Source organism: Callospermophilus lateralis, chromosome X (genome assembly GCF_048772815.1).
Source record: "Callospermophilus lateralis isolate mCalLat2 chromosome X, mCalLat2.hap1, whole genome shotgun sequence".
Lineage (NCBI taxonomy): Eukaryota > Metazoa > Chordata > Mammalia > Rodentia > Sciuridae > Callospermophilus > Callospermophilus lateralis.
The window spans coordinates 26,971,253-26,988,796 of record NC_135325.1 but is presented as its reverse complement, the minus strand read 5'-3'; the positions used below and the strand labels follow the sequence as shown (position 1 = coordinate 26,988,796).

Here is a 17,544-nt window from a genome sequence, read left to right as displayed (position 1 = left end):
AGGCATGTGCCACTGCACCCGGTTTGTGGGAACAGATTTAAGCCAGCTTTAGAATCTGATGCACACCCCTGGTTCTCCTGTTCCGTGGCAACCAAGCCATCCAATACATGTCTCTTATGTCCTTGTGAATGTGTTTTGCATTGATTTTCTGATTGCGCGCAGGACATGTGTGATGGGCGAGTGCTCTTAATCTAGTTTTGTCGTGATGGCATCCAGCTTGCATTGTAAACACGGACCCACAAGGGACCACGTCAGCACAAGTTGCTCAGTACCCTGTCTGTCCCAATGCCCAGGCACACCATCCCTTAATAAATGCTTCCTTGCTGTGTCATGCAGAAGTGCCAAAAAAAAAAAGGTGTGGACATGTCTGAATGTTTTTAGACTTCCCTCTTCCCTGCAAGACATCAGTCTCTAATTTATGAATCTAGTCTGTATTGGAAGGGTTTCTGAAAGACCTTAGAGCAAGGTGTTGTGGCACATGTCTGTAATTCCAGTGGCTCAAGAGGCTGAGACAGGAGGATCTCAAGTTGGAGGCCAGCCTCAGCAACTTAGCAAGTCTCTAAGCAACTTACCAATATCCTGTCTCTAAATAAAAAGGGCTGGGGATATGGCTCAGCAGGTAAGCATTTCTGGGTTCAATCCCTGGAACCAAAGGAGAAAATAAAAAGCCCTTAGTTCTCCTTGTGGCAGAGGACTAACTCCTGGGTGCAGTGGTAGATTCCTATGGCATCCATGAGACAACATGGAGGCACCCTGGCTATTGATGCGGGGCCGCAAGAATTCACAGCTGATGAGGTTTGGGAATCTGATTGGCTGTTAGGCTGCTGCAATCAACCTAAGTCAATTTGGTTCTGCAAAACTATTCGATTCTTTTTGGTACATTTCCGTAGTCTCCCATAACTCCAGGCAGCTGCAGGCCTAAATCCCCTCCACAGTCTGTGCCACCAGGTCCCCACAACAGGAAGTCTGCAGGCCAAGCTCTGAGCACACTGTGCAAAGTAGTCATATAACTTGTCCTGTCAGTCGGCCACCTCCAGCTCTCTCTTCTTTTAAAAGCTCCAGCAGCGCCTTGCAGGGAAGGTGGCTGCAGGCAGATGCCCAGGGATTGCAGTGGTGACACTTGCCCACCTCCTAGTGCCGCTGGAGGGAGGCGGAATTCACACACCAGCAGCTGGATGCTCGCAGAACCTCTCAGGAATCAAGCCCAGGGCGCCCTTCACACAGCGGACAAAGCAGAGTTGCATATTCTGCGCTTGTAAAGGCCAGTGTGCTGCTCTGAAGTTGCCTTTTTTTTGTACTGGGAATTAAGACCCAGGGGCTCTTTACCATCAGCTGCATCTCCAACCCTTTTATTTTGAGGCAGGGCCTCACTAAGTTGCTGAGGCTGGCCTCGAACTAGCAATCCTCCTGCCTCAGCCTCCCAAGCTGCTGGGATTACAGGTGTGCCCCACGGCGCCTGGCTAACTGCCCTTTATAGATCAGAAAGCATTTCAGAGCAAAAGTAGGCTTCCCTGTCTCCTGACCTGGCCAGGGTAGGGCTGCTGCAGCCCACCTGGCCTTGAGAAGTCTGAAAACCTTTGTGGTGGACCCTGAAGAAGGAGGCCGGTGGGAAGGATGGGGAGGAGTGGGGGAGGGAGGGGAAGAGGCCTAGGAGGAGATGGAGCCCGAAAAGAGGTCAGGGCGGCCTCTGTGGGGGAGGCTGGCGTCCTGGCCTGGTGGGGAGGGGGCTGGTGCCATCCTGCAGGAAGCAGGAGCAGGCTTCCTGTGCTTGCCTTCAGGAAGGAAGAAGCTGCAAAATCTGCCCTCCCTGGGGGTGCACAGAGCTCCCCCACCTCTAGGCGCTGGTCCAGGAGAGGCTACAAAGGCCAGGCGCGTGTTCTGTGTAGACTCCCCCCACCCTGCTGGGCCACCGTCTCCAACCTCCAGTCCCCTCTTTCCCAGTGGCTGACCCTAAAAGTGACCCCTAAACACATACACACACACACACACACACACACACACACACACACTCGCTGCCCTCTCTGCTCATCTAACCCTCAGCATCCGTTTCTGTCCACCTGGGATTACTGGGCTGAACCCAAAAAGTTGGCCCTGGGGCCTAGCACCCTTCCAAGGGACAGAAAGAGGCCAGTTTTCATGACCAACTCTGGTTGCTGCCTGCCTCCTGGTGCCCGGGTAGGCCCTCTCTGGGGACATTCATTAGACCCCAGGTTCTGGCTGTGTGCCTTCTGGAAGGTTCCTTTCCCCTCTGGGCACAGTCCCCCACATTCCCTGGGTTAGCCTGCTTCAAACCTGAGGGGGCAGCAGGACAGAAGACACATGGGGGAGGGGAGAGGAGGAGAAGCCGTCCTGCCTCTTAAGACGTCCAGAAGGGTCCCTCTTACCTGCAAAAATGTGACAATTGACCCCCAAAGGCTCCCTCCCGCCCAGCAAGCCTTAACCCCTTGGCAGGGAAGGCTGCAGGGGAGGCTGCGCTCCCCTGGGCTCTTTCCCTGGGCCGCCTGGCTGGGGATCAGGCCCGTCGTTAATAAGTAATGACATCCCAGCTCCTCGGCGGGTTCCCCTGGGGTTTGGTGTCAGAAATGTCCTCCCTGGCTGCCACTGCGGCTGACAGGCTCCAGCTCCCGCGGGCAGCCAGGAACACTGGCCAGCCTCCGCCAGGTGCCCCACGTCATCAGCCCAGGGCCCGGGGCAACGCAGAGTGGGTGGCCAGCTCTCCCTGGCTCAGGTGACAATGACATCACTCCCCGCAGGAGCGTACCCCCACCCCAGGAAGCCTCCTGCCCTCCTACAGCACGGGGTGGCCTGGTGCCCCCGAGTGGTGGCTTCCTTAAAGCTTAAGCCAGGGACACAGGCTTCCTAGACTGGGTCCTGCCTGTGCTCTGTGGGGCATCTGCTCACAAGGGTTGTTGGGACACCCGTTGAAAGATGCCCTAGACACAGGGTCATGGGGGTGGATTTGCTTACTAGCAGAAAGTTCTTTCTTATATCTAACTTAAGTAACACCGCACATTTAGCACTTTATTTGTGCCTACAAAGAGTTCACCAATGAAAGCATTCTGGAACCTTCTGGGGAAAAGAAGAAGGTTTCTTTCTACCTTGTTAATACTGGCTCTTGTTTTTAAATACAGGCTTTATCAGTTTTTACGCATGTGGAGGCCATAGATCAGAAGACAAATTGTATTGATTTTTTTGTGGGGGGGGGTACCAGGAATTAAACCCAGGGGCACTTAACCACTGAGCCTCATCTCCAGCCTTTTTGTATGTTATTTAGAGACAGGGTGTCACTGAGTTGCTTAGGGCCTTACTGTTGCTAAAGCTGCCTTTGAACTCGTGAGCCTCCTGCCTCAGCCTCTTGAGCCACTGGGATTCCATGTGTGTACTACAGTGCCTGGCTTATTGAAAAGGTAGTTTGCTATACTCACAGATCCCATCAGGAGGGGATTGCTGGGCACAGGGCAGAGGTGGGATAAACGGGAAAGAGGGAGATGGGGGACATCATGAACAAGAGCCTTTACTGTGGTCTCTGTGGGAAGGAATGGAGCTAGGAAATATAAGCAGGTTCCAGAGTGACTAGCCTGAATAATTTCAGGGTGCTCTGTCTGGGGTGTAAGGTCTACATCTAGGTGTCTACTACCTGGCCAGACACTTAAAGGATGTGGTTAGGGGCGTGGCCGTACTCTGGATTGCGTAGTTTGCATTTCAAAGGCAATCTCCTGGGCCAGCTGCTTCTACCTATAGGAATTGGCTAAGTCTGAGATGTGGCAGCCGTTTCAGGGTCAGCAAGGCACAGATGTCAAAGCATCACAACACAGGAAATGAGGCCTAGTTAAGGCTGGTCCTCCTTTCGCCTTTGTTCATGGTTTATATTAACTGTAACAATATTCACTTTATTATTATTTGGAATCCACTTCTGGCACATTCTTAGCAGCATTATTACTAATAGAAATTGGAAACAACCCAAAAGCCCATCAGTGTCAGAATGATTGAGTACACAAGAGGCTACTCATACTGTGGAATACTATACAGCAAATAAAAAGAAACACAAGCCAGGCACAGTGGCCCATGCCTGGAAGTCCAGCTACTTGGGAGGCTGAAGCAGGAGGATCACCAGTTTGAGGTTAGACTGGGCAACTTAGCGAGATCCTATGTATATCAAAATTTTAAAAATTAAGAAGGGCTGGAGATGTATCTCAGTGGTAGAGCTCACCTTGGTTCAATTTGCAATAAAAAAAAAAAAGACACACCTATGGGCACTGATAGCAAATGTTCATGAAAATATGTTAAAATTTCAAAAGTTATAGAATCATTTACCCAGTACAATCTTGTTTATGTAAAAAACAATGAGTCATCACAAATCTTGTGGTTGTGTATGTACTTACATGCATGTAAATGAATACAAAAAAGATGTTGGGAAGGAATACACACCCAAGAATTGGCAGTTTTGACCTCCGAGGAGGGTGCAGAAGGTTGGAAGCAGAGGCTAAGGTGGAGTTAAGAATGCTAAGAGTGAGCCCTGAGCAGTGGCCCACAACTGCATCCCAGCTGCTTGGGAGGCTGAGGCAGGAGGATCGCAAGTTGGAGACCAGCCTCAGCAATTTAGAGAGGCCCTAAGCAACTCAGAGAAACCCTGTCTTGAAATAAAATATTAAAAAGGCTGAGGATGTGGTTCAGGCGACAGGGAAAAGTGTACTTCCCTAGTGTTTTGGGGCATGGAGTCTGCACCCATGTAAGTTGTAAACACACAGACAGACAAATATCTTAATGGGCTTGTTTTTGTGACAGCCGTCCTTCTTATCTCAAGTCCTCCTGGCTCCCTGCAGCTGTGGGGGGCCCATGATGCATCCACCCAGCTGCAGCATTCAGCTAAGACACGCATGCGCTCTGCTGTTCAATGGCCTCTCTGTACCGTCTCAATACAGTTAACATTCCTCTCTAAGAACAGGTTTTTGGCACTTTGCAGACTCACTGTGCCAGGTGTAACAGAAATGCTGAGAACAGAAACAAGAGCTTACTGAGGTCCTTGCAGAGGACATAGAGGGTCATACTTGCCACTTGGCACTTTCAAGGGCATTGTTGAAGGAAGCAGGCATGAGCGGCCCGAGGGAGGGGAGCCTGGTTCAGATCAGGCAAGCTGATTAGATAGGTGTCACTCTGGCTTGGCCTTGAAGGATGGAGAAGGAAATAGCATCCCTTATAAAGAAAGGGGCGTGGAAATGTGCACAGTGTATTAGTAGGCTGCAACCTAATTAGAAAGTCCAGAGGTCAAACTGGGTGTGGTGGTGCACACCTGTAACTCCAGCAGCTCAGGAGACTGAGGCAGGAGGATCGTGAGTTCAAAGCCAGCGTCAGCAACTTAGCAAGGCCCTAAGCAACTCAGTGAGACCCTGTCTCTAAAAAAAATACAAAATAGGGCTGGGGATGGGGCTCAGCGGTTAAGCACCCCTGGGTTCAATCTCTGGTACCAAAAAAAAAAAAAAAAAAAAAGTCCAGGGTCAGACTGCTTTCAGACAAGTTTCAATCCATGGTCTCCCATCATGTCTCCCAGAGTTTGGTTTCTTTTTATGTTGCCATACAGCCTCCTATGATGTGGGATTCATGCCCCAAATAAACACTAGCTCCCCTGCAGCTCTAAGCTGCTTACAAAATGGCTGCCACGGTTCCAGATCTCACATCCTCACACCACACCAGCCAAGACAAAAGAGAACAACTCCTTCTGACTTTGACCAAGGAGGACACAGTCAAGATGGCTTTCCCATAGGGTCCCAGCAAATGTCTTCTGACATCTCATTGGCTCTGGCTAATGCCTCTCTATATCTCAACCAATCGCTGAGGCTCATTGGATTTATAAGTCCTGGAAGGGAAATGTTGGTTGATGACAACTTCAGCCTAAAGATAATGCTGATTCCTGTGGGGCAAACAAGCTTCGGAACTTACCAGTACTCTTAAATCTAGAACAGTAGCCGAGAAATGAATGTACAAAAGCCGTCAAAAGCATCGTTAGAGGAAAAGACAGGACAACGTAGAGATCCATAATTTTTTCCCTGCTACACTTTAATTGCCCTTTGCTGGCATGCACTGCATAAATTAAGAGCTAGTTAATGCTGTAATGCGTAAAACAATTTCATGCATCTTAAATATTGCACTTGTACTTTAATTCCACATTAAGTGGTCCCCTGAAATTTTAAAATTTACAAAGTCACTGCTGTGCTACATGAAAAAGGTGCTAATTAAGTGTTAATCAGTAGCCAGATAACCTTCCCTGAACCCTGCCCAAGGTCTCTAAAATGACCCATCGCCAGAGAACGTGATGTGATGGCCACAGAATAGAGAGCGCAGAGCAGACATGAAATGGTTTCTTAGCCACATCCCAGCCAATTAAGGCAGATTTGCCTATTATGCAGTTCTAATTAAATGACATCCACTGTACTGGACACGAAGCTAATAATAATAATATTTAATACCAGCAGAGCCTTCCATATTCAAAACACTGGGAACATGCTAGCTAATTAACAAGTGGGAAAAATGAAAAGATCTGGGTCTTCCATTTAAGAGAATGACCATGTTATAGACCCATGCTACTCAAAGTGTGGTCCGTGGACCACTGCCGGTCCATAGTGAGATAAGCTCAGAAATTGACAGTAACAATTCAGAAACTTTGAAAACAACTTGACCTTGTGGTGACATCTAGGCACATGATGGATTCCTGTTGAACAGGAAATATAACTAATTTGAAATTCTATGGTATGTCACATGCAGCATGACTTCTGTAATATGTGGGGGATAGCCGCATATCAGTAGATGATAGACTGAACATTTTTAAAGAAAAATGGTCTATCTTCTTATCTATCCACGTAAAATCTGGTCCATCACTCCAGGTGGTTTGAGAAGCATTGCTATAGACCTATTAGTATATAATAAGGAGATACAGGTTAAATTACATCCCCTCAAATAAAGGGAAGCTTTGAAGAATGCTATTTCACACTCTAAATGTTTCCTCCTGCTATTTCTCTGCTGTGGAATCTCTGTGTGTTCCTAGCAACCCCACTCCCAGCCCAACATAAAGCCATGTCAGTTCCTGGAAATACTACTTCCTTCTAGAAGGACTCTCTGCCCTTGCTCCTGGGCTGGGCTGCAGCCCAGGCACGCTCCACTATTGAGCTTTTCGTAGCACTGAATACACTCATGTCTTTTTGCCCAACAGGACTGACAGATCCTTGAAGGTAAGCCCGATGCTTTCTGGCTTCAGTTGCCTAGTGCAGAGCACAATAGATGCTCATTAAATGTTCACTGAATTTGTTTCTGGAATATTGTGGCAAATATACATACCACAATGTTCACCATGTTCAGTGTTCAGTTCGACAGCATTAAGAGCATTCACATTTTTGTGCAACCATCTCCAGAACTTTTTCGTCTGGCAAAACTGAAACTCAGTCCCCATTAAACAATAAGTTCATGTTCATGCCCTCCAAGCCCCCAGCCCTTGGCACACACCATTGAACTTTCTGTCTCTATGAATTTGCCTACTCTAAAGACTTACCGGTGAATGGGATCATATAGTATTTGTCCTTTTGGGATCAGCTGATTTCACTTAACGTGGCTTCAATTATGTGTCGTTACATGTGTCAGAATTTCCTTCCTTTTTCAGTGAATTCATTTTGAGGATATTCAAGAGTCTTATACAGTTGGGCAGAGTCAGGAGGGCATTTCCCCACCTCCCACTTCTGCCTGTATTTGAAGCAAAGAACAGAGAGAAGGAAAGGGTGTTGATCCAGGAGGTGGCAGTAGAAAACAAAGGGACACTGTGTTCTGCTGGGCTCCTCCCCTCTTCCTGCCCTGGTCCAGCCAAATTTGGTTTTTGTTCATTTGTTTTGGTACTGGGAACTGAGCACTTACCACTGAGCTATGTTCCCCATTCCCTTTTATTTTTTTTTGTACCAGGAATTGAACCCAGGGGCCCTTAACCACTGAGCCATATCTCCAGCCCTTTTTGTTTTATTTAGAGACAAGGTTTCAGTTGGTTGCTTAGGTCCTTATTAAATTGCAGAGGCTGACCTAAAATTCACGATCCTCCTACCTCAGCCTCCCAAATTGCTGGGATTACAGGCATGCGCTAATGCAACCCTTTTTAGTTTGTTATTTTGAGATAGTGTTTTGTTAAGTTGCCCATGCTGATCTTGACATTGAAACAATCCTGCCTCAGCCTCCCAAATCTCTGGGATTACAGGTGTGTATCACCACACCCAACTGGAGTTCTCAAATTTGGACTACCTGTGCACCAAGGACTGTATCTAAGAATGTCACAGAAGGGCAGGAGAGTCCCAGCAATAGTAGAAATGGACTTGAAATCCCAGCTGTGATCTCACCAACACTCATTGGGTGACCTTGGGTGAGCTATCTAACTTCTCTGATTCTGGCCTATGTAATTGAAGTGAGCCAGTACCATGGCATGTCTGGAGTTGTAGATACTTGGGAGGCTGATTTGGGAGGATCCTGGAGTTCAGGAATTGGAGGCCAGCCAGGGCCACAGTGAAAACCCATCTAAAAAAAAATGGGATTACAATACAGTATGGTTTACAGGGCTTTTGAGGGCCTCTGGAGAGACGATGCATATTAACCAGAGAGGAAACTTTAGACCCATCAGTTATTGTGGTTTTTATTTAAATAATTTATTTATTTGGTACCAAGTACTGAGCGTAACCACCAAGCCACATCCCCTGTCCTTTTTTGTTGTTGTTGTTATTTATTTAATATTTATTTTTTACTTTTAGGCAGACACATATCTTTGTTTTATTTTTATGTGGTGCTGAGGATCAAACCCAGTGCCTCATGCATGCTCAGCAAGTGCTCTACCACTGAGCCACAGTGGTACAGCCCCCCTGCCCTTTTTAATTTAGAGACAGGACCTCACTGAGTTGCTTAGCACCTTGCTGTTGCTGAGACTGGCTTTGAACTCTGGATCCTCCTGCCTCAGCCTCCTGAGCTGCTGGGATGACAAGCATGTGCCACTGTGCCCAGCTATCATGGTTTTTATTGCCAGTATGAAGTTTTTTCTTTTCTTTTCTTTTCTTTCTTTCTTTTTTTTTTTTTTTTTTTTTCAGTGCTGGGGATTGAGGGGGGAAGACCCAGGGCCTCACACACTCTAGGCAAGCCTTCTGCCACTGAGCTACATCCCAGCCCATATGAAGGCCATTATAAAGAGGAAGAAGAAAGCGCAGCCTGTTATTCATACTTCCCAGGGAGAAGGTCCAAAATAACCAGAGCATCATTCAACTTCATCTTCAGACAGTTCCAATTCTCTTTTCTTTCTTCCACCCTGCAAACCTTTGCCTTAGGAGGAATTCTTGCTCCCTCGGCTCAATGTCATCACCTGCCATCACACTGCCAATGTGGGTTCTTTCCACCGCCTTCCTCCTTCCCCAGAGGCTGAAGAAGCTACCCCTGTGCTCTCTTCTCAAAGGTGTCCCCGCCCTCTGGCTCCCATAGGCCAATTCCAATGGGGAAGACTTATCAAGAGCTGTCAAGAGGGCCGGGGCTGGAGCTCAGTGGCAGAGCACTTGCAGAGCGCATGCGTGAGGTACTGGGTTAAACAAGCTAAATAAACAAAATAAAGGTATTGTGTCCATCTACAATTAAAAATTTTTTTAAAAAGAGAGAGAGATGCTAAGGCAGCAGAGATCCAGGCAAGGTGTCTCCCAACTTCCTCCCTGGGACGTTTACTTGGGCTGACTGATCCTTTTCCTGAAGGTCACTATTGGGTTTAGTTTTGTTTTTTGGCATTACTGGGGATTGAATCCGGGGGCGTTCTACCACTGAACCACACCCCAGCCCTTTATATTTCTTTTTTTTATTTTACTTTTTAGTCCTTTTTATTTTTTAACACACTAAGTTGCTGAGGCTGGCCTCCAACTTGGTATCCTCCTGGCTTGGCCTCCTGAGATGCTGGGATTGTAGGCATGGTCACTGTGCAGGCATCATTACTTTTTAAAGGTACCCTTCTGTACTGAACTCTGTCCTCTTGCAGGTTTGGGTAGCCACAGTGATTGCCGCAGTCTGGCTGGGCACAATTCACGAGCCACTTGTCAAGCAGAAATGAACTTTATTTTTTGACCCAGCTATTGCCCTTCTCAGACTATTCCCTGAAGACCTTAAAAGAGCGTACTATAGGGATACTGCTACATCAATGTTAATAGCAGCACAATTCACAATAGCTAGACTGTGGAACTAACCTAGATGCCCTTCAATAGATGAATGGATTAAAAAAATGTGGCATTGGGCTGGGGATGTGGCTCAAGCGGTAGCGCGCTTGCCTGGCATGCGTGCGGCCCAGGTTCTATCCTCAGCACCACATATAAACAAAGATGTTGTGACCGCCAGATACTTAAAAAATAAATAAATAAATATTTTAAAAAATGTGGCATTTATACACAATGGAGTATTACTCTGCACTAAAAAATGACAAAATCATGGAATTTGCAGGGAAATGGATGGCACTAGAGCAGATTATGCTAAGTGAAGCTAACCAATCCCTAAAAAACAAATGCCAAATGTCTTCTTTGATATAAGGAGAGTAACTAAGAACAGAATAGGGAGGAAGAGCATGAGAAGAAGATCACCATTAAACAGGGTCGAGAGGGGGGAGGGAAAGGGAGAGAGAAGGGAAATTGCATGGAAATGGAAGGAGACCCTCATTGTTATACAAAATTACATACAAGAGGAAGTGAGGGGAAAGGGGGAAAATATAAGGGGGAGAAATGAATTACAATAGATGGGGTAGAGAGAGAAGAGGGGAGGGGAGGGGGGAGGGGGGATAGTAGAGGATAGGAAAGGCAGCAGAATACAACAGACACCAGAATGGCAATATGTAAATCAATGGTTGTGCAACTGATGTGATTCTGCAATCTGTATACGGGGTAAAAATGGGAGCTCATAACCCACTTGAATCAAAGTGTGAAATATGATATATCAAGAACTATGTAATGTTTTGAACAACTAATAAAAAAATTAAATAAGAAAAAAAAGAACTTTATTTTTAGAACACACACAGCACCACACTGAGCTCTTCAGGAATTCCCTCAGAGCCCAACTGCCACCATGGGCCTCCAGGGAGCCTCTCAACCCCCACTCCTCCCACTCTTGAGGCTGATTGGCTGGGTTGTGTGGGCGGAGCCAAAAGAGTCCCCCAATGAGCAGCTCCGTGGTCTGAAAGGGCGGGGAAACAGCCCAATGAGCATCACCGCAGAGGAGCCAATCAGCTGGCATCTGGAAGTTTGCTGGGGCCACGGTGAGCCAATCAGCTGGAAGTTTGCTGGGGCCCCTTAGGCTGTGGCTCTCAACAGGTGATACCACCTCCCTTGCCAATAACTCCTGTTTCTTGTACTATTAGCGGTTTCCCTGCCCCCCACATCTTTTTTTTAAAAAATATATATTTCCCAAACTATACCACTGCCTCCTATTAGGACCACTATAGTTTGAATTATTCCCCAAAAGTTCTTGGGTTGGAAACAATCCTCACACTTATACGTCGATGGTATTTGGAGTTGGGGCCTGTGGGTGATAATCAGGACTGAAGAGGCCAGAAGATGACATTAGTGGCTTTAAAGAAAAAGAAAGGGGAGAGATCAGGGCTAGCGCGTTTGCTTCTCTCCCTATGATATGTCCACCATGTCATGATGCAACCCGAAGGCCCTCACCAGATGGTAAGTGAAAGTTGGGCCCACGCTCTTGAACTTCCTATTCTCCAGAACTGAGAAATAAACTTCTTTGTTGTTGTTGTTGTTATAAAAGACTCGGTTGCAGGTGTTTTGCTATGGCAAGAGAACACGGATAAACGCAGGGATTCTCCCTAATACAAGTATCATATGGGAAGTGAAGGTCATGGCAAGAAGGTCAAGCTTTGCTCCCCTCCCCCACAGTCCCCTTCTATTCAGCCTTCTTATCATCATGTGTGACTCTAATTGAAGGAAACCAAGGAGTCAGGCCATATCCCCGCTGACTCTGGAGGTTGGAAAGTCTGAATATCTGCCAGGCCCTGATGAGCACTTTTGGTGGCACCTGTGGGCCGAGTTCACCATCAGGAATGCTGTTGGCCTGGGGATGCATATGCCTTACTTCTCATGGCCTTCGTGGAGTTGTTCGTTGGCCACCATTAAAGTACAACCTGACCTCAGCCTCTTTGTGTTCTAGGCAGACAGGGGCCTTCAGCTTTCAGGAACATCAGAGTATATCTCCTTCAAAGACCTCGGATCTCCTTCCTAAACATATCACTCCCCAGCCCCTGCTGAAGGGACTAGAGGGTACAGCATCCTTCCTCCCCATGGTCACAGCTGATTGGATAAGGGATGGACTCCTGACCCAACTGGACCAATCAGATGCTCTCCTAGGAATGTGGACTTCGGCTCTTTGCAGTTCTAGGGAGTCTTTTCTGGTTGCTGGAAGGAAGAGGGTGCTTTGGGCCAAGCACAGTTCTGGACGTTGGGGAGACAGAAGTGAACATTCCAGAAGGGCGACCCGAACATTTCAGCCATTGTGCAACGTTTGCATGAAGCAGCAGAAAATGCTGAGGGGGGAAGAGGAAGCTGGAGGGAAGGCAGCAGTCAGGGATCCGGGGCACGAGCCTGGCAGTCAAGGCTCCTGCGGGCTCCCCAGTTGCTGCTTCCGGTCCTGGGAGGGCTGCTGAACTTCCTGTCCTTGAAGCTCGGAGAGAGCCTCATGTTCTTCCCATAAATTCTCCCGTTTTACTTAAGGTTTTGCAAGCGGGCTTCTGTTTTGTCCTGCTACAGTGTCCCTGCCTGAGGCACACCACGTGACACAATTAGCTCACAGTCCCTCGGGGGCCGTTCATCCTTTTTTTGCAGACTCTCTGCCATAAATTTTGACTCTCCACCTGGCTTCCCCTTGCCAACCAGCGAGTGTCCTTCTGGGTTGGCTGTGTTCCTGCCGGCCACCACTGAGCTGGGTCACCAGATCCCATGGCCTTTCCATGCCCCTAACCCTCCTGGTCCTCTAGCTTCCCCATGAGGCTGAGCAGTCCTGAGGAGGGACTGCACACTGTCCCATGTGGCTCCTAGGACACCCCTCTCTCCTGATTCTCCTCCTCCCTCTCCTGGGCTCTTCTAGCTTTTCTCACCACCCATGGGCCTTAATTTACTCCTTTAAACCTCTTGGAATTCTTTCTAGTTCTTTCCACCCCCAGTCCCAGCACTGAGGTTTCCATCACTGGCCACCAGACACAACTCTGTGTCTAGGTTTGGATCGCCCAGGTCCCCCTTCCCATCCAACTGCTAGAACCATCTATGTGGGCAACCCCCAGGACCCCTTAAATTTCTGTGCTCCAAAGTGACCTCAATATTTCCCTTCCCAAGCCTGATTTTACTCTGTGTTGCCTAGTTGGGTTACGAAGGCAGAAATTTTCTGGACCCTTCATCCATGACTCTCAGAGCCAAGAAATTTCGGCTGAGTGTCTCATCCCTCTGCCAGGAAATATCCATCTCGGGCCTCGCTCAAATTGTGATTCCAGTTTACTTGATTTTCTCCTCGCTGCTCACATTGAAGGAGTCACATGAGATCTCTGGCACTAAGTTGACTCTTGTGGTGAGTCCTACTGGTCTAGCTTGAGAACCAAGAAGTAGATCCCATGACATCTGTGTACAGTCCATGTGGAGGCAGAAGGCCATCAGCCTCTATATGGATGGTACACATGGCTCTGTGATCTTTGCTGCCCCAGAGATTCCATTCCCTTGTGGGCAACAGTTAGAAACCTTCCACTCAGCATCCAAAGAGAGGAGGGGGAGGGAGCATGAGCCTCTCTGGATGCAGCTATGGGTGTGTGTGAAGCAGCCAGAAGGCCCCAGCCAGACTCAGTCCCTTAGGAGCTCAGCACAGGTGAGTGGGTGGGGGTCTTAGATAACAACTGATAAGACCACACCCCCCCCACCCCAGGCTGTCAAAATGACCTCCATTCCCACCATCCACAGCACAAGGAGTCACTCTGGAAGAAGTGCATTTCCTTGGGAGTGTAGTAGTTTGGGAAATGCTGGCTGCTATAACAAAGAAGCCTCCAAGGCCCAGTGACTGATGACTACAAAAGACTATTTATAGCTGACACAAAGTCCAAAATGGTCATTGTGTAAGGACAGACGGCTTGCCTCTCCAACGGTGATTCAGGGACCTACGTCCCTTCCAACTTGTAGCTCTGATGGACTTAGCTGTATCAAGCTGTGGAAGGGGAAAGAACGGGAGCTTTCTACAGGCCAGATCTGAATGTGATAGCCATTTTTTCTAGTCACACACCATTGGCCAGAACAAGGTCACATGGCTACACGTAATTACAAGGAGGGCTGGGAAATGTAGTCCAGCAAAACGGCTTTGGAAGCAGTCAACTCTTTTCTTTCCCAGGGACTTACCTATTGAGCACAGTGATCCACAGTTATCAAAAGTCACCATTTACTGTGGGACAGAGAGATCTAAAGGACTGGGGTACGCAACAAGACCATCTTGATGGAAACATTTAGCTGATGGAATAGCAAGGGCCCTCTAGGGGAAGTGGGTGGAGAGCAGGGTTTGGAAGGCCCAAGCCTCCAGGAAGCAGCATGACTGGATTCCCAAGGAGGCACCTAAAATCAGACATGTGGTCCCGAATCCGGGGTTTCTTTGTTCTCCTGCTTTAGCCCCATCACCTGTTATGTGTTACCCACAAGCCCTTGAATGGAGGGCTTCAGAGAGTCTTCCTGGGCCTCTTGTTAAGAAGCAGCCACTTCCCAATTCAAGAGGCCAGTTACCCCTACCCCTGTGAGGTTGTGTCCTATAGCTGGGTGGTGACTTGAGGATAAGAAAGAGACACAACAAGAGAAGCACCCGTCAAAAGAGGGAATGGATCAGATGATCAAAAGACTGTTGTCCAATTCAGTAACTGTCAGCCACACGTGGCTATTTAAATAATTGACTAAAATAAAATATCATTGTTCCTCCATCACACGGGCCACCTATCAGATGCTTAAGAGCAACATAGCTGGGGGCCACCATCTTAGATGGCACAAATATAGGATGTTTTCATCATCATATAAAAGTCTATTGGCTAGCACTAATCTAAAAGGTGCCTTATAGCAAGCCATCGAGGACACAAGTAGTGTGTTTACAAGATCCAAAGACACTCAGATGGTCCCAGGAGAATGTGAGGCAGCCTGAGGTTTGGGAGTGAACCCTGGCCATAGGCATTGAGGTACCCCCAAACATCTCTCCATCTCCCTCTCGAGGCTGTGAGATAGCTTGGCTTCTTTCTCTGCTCCTTCCGCCAACATTTCCCAGCTGTCCAACTCCCCCAGCTGTGGCCATGGCTGAAACATCCCCCAGTATGGAGGAGCCATCTGGTCAATCTGTCTTGGCCACCATGCCATGCCCTGGCTCCTACATTAGCCTCTGACTGGCTGATCATGGGTCAGGGCCCCTTTTTAATTCAATTGGCTGCAGCCAACAGGGTGAGGTGGACTCCTGGAAAACAACATGGCGGCCCAGATGGCAGAGCTGTGCAGACATAATGATGCTCTGCCAACCCAGAAATATAAAAAAACTAGACCTGCTCCCTCATCAAAGATGGGTAGACGAGGAGGCTCCTTGAGTCTGCACTTTGTACCTCTCACAGATAGAGTACACCTGTGGCCATGAACCCATACTTCAGTGCAGGGAAGGCCAACGTGAGTTAGAAATGGGAGAAGTAATGTGGCCCAAACTGGGCTCTTCCAGTTAGTTGTGTGGCCTTAGACAAATAACTTCTCTGGGCCTCAATTTCTGCCATCATCAATGGTGGATGATCATTAATACATCTTTTGCAGGTATTTAGCTGCTTAGAAGAGTGGTGAGCACATGGTAAGCGTTATGCAAATATTGGCTATGGTTATTATTAGCCTTCAGGAGTTTCTGGTCCCCTGCAGATCACAGATGAGTAGTAAAACTGTAATGACACATGATCGGCGTGATAATTAAAGAGGGTGAGAGATGCACATGTTTTAAACAGGAATGCAGTCTTTGGGGCTTATTCAGGAAAGGCATAGGCCTGTTGGCTGTACTCCAGGGGCAACCACGTTTGACTCTGATCTGTTTCTGCTCATATGTACCTCCATATTTCTAAATAACATGTCAATGTGGTTATTTCTTGTGATTTGGATTTGAAATGTCCCTCAAAAGCTCATGTATTGCAGGCTTGTTCAGAGCGGGGGTCTTTGGAAGGTGATTGGATCAGGAGGGCTCCAACCTTATCAATGGATTAATCCATTGATGAATTCATAATTTAATGGGCTATTGGAGGTGGTGGGAAGTTAGGAGGTGGGGCCTACTTGGAGGGAGTGGGTCCTTGAGGGTGTGCCCTATTTTGTCCCTGGCCCCTTCCCTGCGCACGCTCTCTCTCTCTATGTCTCTCTCTGTCTGTGTCTCTCTCTCTGCTTCCTGGCCACCATGAGGTGAACAGCTCCCTCACCATGTGTTTCTGCCATGATGATTGGCCTCACCATAGGCCCTGAAGCAGCATGGCCATGGACTGAATCGAAACCTCCAAAACCATGACCAAAATAATTTTTTCCTCTTTTATGTTATTTATCTCAGGTGTTTTGTCACAGTAATAGAAAGCTGACTAAACCCACTCCTCCACCATTCAGGGATGACTACTCATCTGTGATCTGCACAGGACCAGAAACTCCTGTAGGCTAATAATAACCATAGCCAGAAAAAAGAAAAGATGTTTGAGGTCATAACCCCCAGGACCTGTGTACACACTCTGTCCTCCTAGGACCACCTGAGTCTCTTTGGATCTTGTAAACACGCAACCACTGTCCCCATTGCCCTGTGTCTTTGTGTCTGGCAATTACTTTCTCTCTGTTTCCTCTTTTCTTTCTAGAGTTTTCCTGTTTCTCTCTTCTCACCTTTTTATTTCTCCTAAAATAAACAGAACAAAGGTGACTGCAAGTGTCATTAAGATGTGGTCATACCATAGGGCAGGCCCCTAATATATAGGACTATTGTTCTTATAAAAAGTGGCACTTTGAACACAGACACACACGTGGGGCAGAAGCCATGTGAGACTGGCACAAGCTAAGGAACATACCAGAAGCCAGGAAAGAAGCCTGGGACAGATCCTTCTCTGGTACCTTCAGAGGGAGCATGACTGGCTGACACCTCAGTCTTGGACTTCTAGTCTCTGGAAGTGTAAGAAAATACACTTTGGTTGTTTAAGTCACTCAGTCATTGGCTCTTTGTTATGGCAATCCTAGAACAAATTTTTTACTTAATAAACAAAGCACCCCCCACACACCAGATGCACACCTATACTGTCTGTTGTTTCCATTATCCTAATAAAATTGCCTCACAATTTTTTTGTTAAATCAGTATTCAGTGTTTAGAATATGTTAATTTATTCACCACTGTCTCATGTAGTATGCTTTGAATACATGTCCCTTGCAGTATAAAATTTGGTTTCCCTTAGAGTTAATATTTATGTCATCCCTCTTTTTTGTTTTCTTAGCTTTCTGTGTACCTATTCTGAATTTACCCTCC

General features: G+C 47.5%; 1 pseudogene; it reads right to left on the bottom strand.

Annotated features, from left to right (window-relative positions):
- The window catches only part of LOC143639382 (protein Red pseudogene), a 164,980-nt pseudogene that overhangs the window by 90,073 nt on the left and 57,363 nt on the right, over positions 1-17,544 (bottom strand).